A 6,347-nucleotide genomic window follows, 5' to 3' on the forward strand; every position below is an offset into this window, starting at 1 on the left:
AATGCTAAGGTTTTCACACCTGGGAAAAAGATCATGAATCCTAATGCTATTGATGATCTGGTGCCTATAAATATGTCTCCCCAAGAAGTGTCTGCAAATACATTTGAGGGTACAGATGGTGAAATACAGCTATAGGGAGATCAACTAGAGGAAGGAGAAGAGGAGGGTGAAATCTCAGATTCTATGACACAATTTGTTAAGGCAGCAGGTTTGCAGGTTGGTAATGTGGTGCAGGATTGTGCATTACCTACAAATGCTACTGTGACTAACAAGAAGGTGGAGCTGGTTGATAACAAGAATAGCTCTAAAGAGCAGCGTCTCAGTGCTAATTCTAAAGTGCAGGTTTCAGGTGATAAATCAGTAGCAGCAGTAGGAGGTAAAACAAATGTTGTCTTAAATCCTAAGGCAACTACACAACAACAACAACAAGATATGATTGCAAAGCCTCAACATAATTTACAAGTAGCAATACCAACTAGTGAAGGGTCTAGAATTGATATGGATGAGGAGTCTATTGCACAAAACTTCTACAATGCTGCAAAGGATGGGGATTTATCTCCTAGACAGGTGGAAAGTGTAAAAAGGCATAAAACTCATGCAAGGAAAGGCAACCGGGATGGTAAGATGACTGCGGAATTTGTTCCAAGACAAATACCAATGAGACAAGCAAAGAAGAATGTGGCAGTTCCTACCACTTCAACAAAGTCCACAAAATCCAAGAAGAAATGATGAAGTTTCAAGACTTGTTGGATTGGCATGAAGAACAAGACAAGGTGGATAATTCAATGAATATAGAAAATTTTACATGTCCAGAGACCAAGGATTCTATTTTTTTACTTGGATTATTTTCTCATTACTTTAGTATTATCATTTGTAATATCATCACAGAGTGTGTTATAAACTCTGTGATGATCATAGAATATTTGATTTTGTCAAGTTCGTATTTTCTACATTCTGGCTAGTGTAGTAGTTCTTGCCTCAATAGGATTAGTAAGATAAGGCCTAGTCCCCTTTACTTGTACTCTCCCTTTGGGGTATTTTTTGCTTTCTAGAAAATAAATAAAATTAGCCCTAGGCCAAAAGCCTAGTGGACTTAAAAAAAAAAAAAAATGTTTTGGCCAAGCAAGCCTGGAAATGCAATAGTTAATACAGTTTATCTTTCGCATATAAACTGTTTGGTACCAGAACATGTGTTAATGCATTGAACTCATCATACAAAAATTTGTTCTAGTAAGACATTGAATAGATATGAATAGCAATAACAATCACTTAATCATTATTAGACTACTCTGTCCTCTCCACAACAATCTGAATCTCTATATTTATAAAGAAAATGTGTACAAATTCACATTTGGCATCATAATGGAAAGAATCACCTAGGGACTATTCCCCCCGGATGGAAAATAACAAGTCTCAAGAGGATAAAAAGAAACTTCGTCCATCATGCTTTTTATTCAGAATTTATTATCCTTTTGAGAAAGAGAGAAAGCAATAATATAATGAGTGAAAAAAAAAAAAGAATCGACTATATTTCTGAAACTGCAGGTTATCACAAGAAATAAACATCAGTATATGTATCTCGGGCATCATTAATTTGAAGTGGCAAGAAAAGGAAGTAGAAACCTTAATTCAGAATACAATGAATTTAGTATTGTGCAGCAGCTTTTTTACGTTTCTCAACATAAAGAGTGCCCCTTTTTCTTAACCTAAAAAGTTTAACAATCTCCTATACAAATGTCCCTGCATATCATTTTACTCTTCTAGGAAAGTACTTGTAATAACTATATAAAACAATATGCAAATAAGTTAGATGTTCAAAAGAAACCAAAAAGAAAAAAGTGAGGAACGAACAATTGCTGCTGCAAAAATTAACCTTCTCGTCTCAATATTTTCAATATCACCCAGAGCTCCTTGATATCTTATTTTTTAGCATCCAAATTGATCACTTGGACTGTTTTAACCTATCATAATAAGTAAGTGAACAATCGACCAGACTTGAGAATAAAAGGCTTAGTTCTTCTACCCCAAACCGCAAACACGAGCATAAATTGTAGTACCAATTAGTCACATAATTACTCTATCGAGAATACACTCAAGTATGAAGTAAGTGAAGCGGTGGAATGTATATTTGGTCCTTAATTGACAATACCCTTCAATATATCAATATGTAAGATATCTATTTTCTCTTTTAAAAAAAATGTTTGAAGAATGGATCCCAAATTCTAATTGCTATCTTTCTAATATATTTCTTCAAATATAACCAAGTGAATAAAATTATGTCCATTTCTTTAGTTATTAAAAGACCGTCTACAATGTGTCTGCTTTTCTTTTTAAAAAACATTAACATAATTTTGGGAAATGGATATTTTAAATAAGAAAAAATTTGATGATAAAACTTTTATAAGTATAGCTTGAATAAAACATTAAATTTCTTATATTTTAATCGCTGTAAACAAGAATTAATAATATATAGTAATTTGTAAATTTATTTCACCATTTCTATCCATAAATATAAGATCCAATTACTTCAATAATATCAATCAAGACGTTTCAAAATAAAATTAGAAGATCACTCAATACTTACGTCTCACTTATAATATTTAAAAATAACTATACCGTATGTAACATAATACAATTACGTTACATCATACTTATTAATATACGTAAAATAATGTAATATATAACTAGAATATACCTTCACAAAAATTACATTTTCACTTAAAGTATATCTCTCTATTGAAGGAGACAATTAAACTTCACATTAATAATAAATATAAATGAACATTTTCTCTACTTAAAAGTTATACTTAATTACTCAGTAATACAAATTTAGTAGAATATATTAATTAAGCATGGATTCCAAAATTTACAATTGAATTTTTCTTTAGTAGTGAAAGATGACTCTGTAATACCTATTGACTACTGTCTACCCACAGGATCAGCTCAATTATATGTTGTGGTAGGTGTGGGGGAAGCCTGTTTGGAAGAGGCCGGTGAAATAGTTCGAGTGTATGTATATGTTGTTAACGTTGAAAATGACTTCCATTGGAGCCACCTTATTTTCCACAAATTGACAGAAGTTGTCTTGTTTAAGAAAATATTTTTTCTAAACATGATTTAATGTAACCAAACAACATGCATGTTTGCTATGACGGAATTTTTTTTCCTTAGAAATACTTTCTTGGAAACTTATTTTCTGAAATTTGATAGTAAGATAAAAAAAATATTGCCCTAAATCATGTTTAGGGATGGGGATGCTGGGGTGGGTAGGTCAAGCCTCAAGAGGTGGCCTGGTAGGGGTTTTTGGATTTGAAAGGAGGGGATCGGAGGAGACACTGAGCTTAAAATGCAACTTGTGTTTTTTCTACTCCCAAGAGAAAAGACATTTTTCTAATTTTTTAAAACATACAAAAATGTTGGATAATAGTTTCCAGAAAATGTTTTCCTTCGTACAAAACACACCCTTAATCTTCACTATTTTCTTTAAAGCTTCTTGATATTTCATGTAAATTATATTTTAGTGAAACATAGTTGAAGATTTATCAATGGATCGAATTGGTCCCTATATAATTTGTTCACCCGTTGTTGAATAATTGCTTCATAACGTCATTTTTTTGTATGTTCGATCATTTTTCTTTTGTGGGCTTTTAATAAAGCCTTGAAGTTGCAAACTTGCAAAAAATTGTTCGGAGTGCCTATATGTAGTGGTAGCTAATTGATGTGTAATCAATTTGAGAAACATAAGCCCCAACTCCTTAGATTTGACTAATTAAAAGCACAACGATTGTAGAATTGAGTGCAAATATTAAAGCAATCATTTGGCCTGATCATTTGAAGGCTGATTAAGTTGTAAAGTATCATACATTAGATTAATCTAGCATGACAAAGCCAAAACTACGATTTTGAGTTTATCTGAATTTTAAAAAATGATACTTACTGAGTTTTTAGTAAATTATTTAAAATGTTTTTTTTTTAAATAAATAAGAAGTTTGAGCCTGCTATGTTCTGCAGAGATCGTAAGCGAAGTTCTAGTATTTCATTGAATGTAGGACGTTGTCTTGTTTCGCTAAAGATTCTTGACATCACCAAATGAGATTAAGCCCAGAAGAAAAAAAAGATGAGAACGGCTCCGTGGAAGACAAACATTTATTCTGATAACTAGAAACAAAGTCAGCAATCTAGCTGATATTTTAACAGAAACGTATAAAAGTGCACACTACAGTTTAATTTTGGCACCATAGCCACCAAAACAGGACTTAACAATCCTCAAGCTTGATCTCCGCACTTTCAATGGAGATCAGTTCGCCACCTTTCTTTGGAAACAAAGTTACAGCAATAGTGTCTTCATCTTCCAGGCCATTGTCCTCCAAAAGTTCATTGATGGCCAGCTGGAAATTAACATCCGCAGTACGAGTAGTTCCATGAACATGTGGCAAGTTGGTATAGCTCCCTGCAAACTCTGTCTTGTCAAGCTCATCCGCATTCACAGTCTTGTCCACGTTGAGGAACACATCAAACCTTACGTTTTTGCTATCATCGTACTTGACATGGTTGAATGTCAGCAACTCCTCTTGTTCCCTTTTCTCCTGTGAAGTCCTTGACGAAACCGGCCTATTGATGGAAAAGGAAATGGCTCTGTCTAGCTTCGCGAGTGGGAAAACGTTGCTGGCTGGTGGAAGTGAACCTGTATTCACTTTCCCTGTTGTGGTTTTTCTTAGGGGCTTAAAGTTACGCCATGGAGTGGGCATTGGGGCGTAATCGTACCCCATCTTCTTATGGTCCAAACAGTCTCGGACTTTCACACGCCATGGGTTGCGGTTTTCATCGTAGAAAAAGAACTCCGAGTTCAACCAATCTTTGTCCGCCAAATCCCTTCTTTTCCCTCCTGTTGCTTTCCATTCATTCCACATCCGGTCCACATTGCTATGGTGGCAATAGAAAACTGGGTCCAAACCAGCTGAGTAGAAATTACCCATATTCTCACCGTATGACGGGGCGCCATTATCCAAAACTGAACCTCGCACTGTACCGGTCCAGGCGTGGACAGCATTATGAGGAATATTTTCAATAGTTCCCATCCCTGGACTTGGAGCAGTTCCCAGAGGGTAAGGCTTACCAAAGAACAACAACGGGCACGGCGCATTTGTTATCATTTGACGGTACATATGTGTTAAGTTATTCGTCATCTGCTGGAGTTCAGTTGTTTGGATCTCTTCACCGAAAGAACCAAGATCCATTATGGCTCCGTTACGGCGACTTGGGTTACGCCTTGCGTCGTAAAGGGGAGACCCTTCAACATCGAACATGGGAGGCAAACGCATGCCCTTTGGATGGTCCCAGTTTCAATATGGCAAACCAAAAGTTGGATCATTAATTAGGGATCCCAAGATTCTCTCATAGAAGTACAAGTACCATCTATGAAATGGGAAGAAAAGCCAAGAGAAGTGAACTTGCAACTCTTTGCCACCAACTTTGTAAGCACCGTTGCAATAAGCACAATGGACATTGGCTTGTTGCCTGAAGCCAAGAGGATTAGATGGATCTGATTTGTCAAGTTCCCTCATTCGACTAATGGCTAACTGGTACTTGGCTATGTACTCCTCATCAACCGCATGAGCAGGAGGACGGATACGGAGCTTGGTCATAGAGGGGAACTTGTAATATGGAACGCTGTCCAAATCTTCAGGTTTAGGGGGGCAACAACTATATGGTACAGGTGGACCATCAGTTATCATGGCTGTACCACAAGATTTGAGATCAGGGGGTGGTATAGGAGCAGCAGAGGCTAATGGTGCAAGATTAGCAGCACCATACAGCCCTCCTAAACCAAGAAGCACATTTCTCCTATCAACACCATCAAGCTTCTTTTCATGCTCGCCAGAGTTATTGGCGTTGCATGAAACCTTGAAACTTTGACTACGCCTTCCGTGGAGGAAAAGCTGAGAGGGTTTTGCTACGAAAGATGTGTTGGTGAAGGAAGAAGAGAGGGATTTGTTGGTGCATAATGGTAGAGTAGTAGTAGAAGAAGCCATTGCTGGGATGAGTGATTTTGGTCTGAAGGATTGCAACCTTAATTTATACACAATGGCTAATGGTAGGTACGTAGTACTAACGTGAAACACGTGGTCGGCTGATTGTAGTTCTTTACTATGTGGCATATGTCTCAATTTATGTGGTAATTAAAGTTAGAATTTCGAGAGACCTAGCCATCATAGAAAATTTCCCATGAGATTGCATTCCATCGGCTTTTAAGATCCCACTAGTGCTAAATAAAAAAAATCTTTGAGCAAAGCCTAGCTTTTCAACAGGGGAAGCAAGGCCTCACCAAATCAAGAATTTTTTTATCA

At 36.3% G+C, this 6,347-nt stretch overlaps 1 pseudogene; it reads right to left on the reverse strand.

Annotated features, from left to right (window-relative positions):
* Nucleotides 1-4,137: 4,137 nt before the first annotated feature.
* On the reverse strand, nt 4,138-6,035 carry LOC132635524 (catechol oxidase B, chloroplastic-like; annotated as a pseudogene).
* Nucleotides 6,036-6,347: the final 312 nt, after the last annotated feature.

This window comes from Lycium barbarum, chromosome 4 (assembly GCF_019175385.1).
Source record: "Lycium barbarum isolate Lr01 chromosome 4, ASM1917538v2, whole genome shotgun sequence".
Lineage (NCBI taxonomy): Eukaryota > Viridiplantae > Streptophyta > Magnoliopsida > Solanales > Solanaceae > Lycium > Lycium barbarum.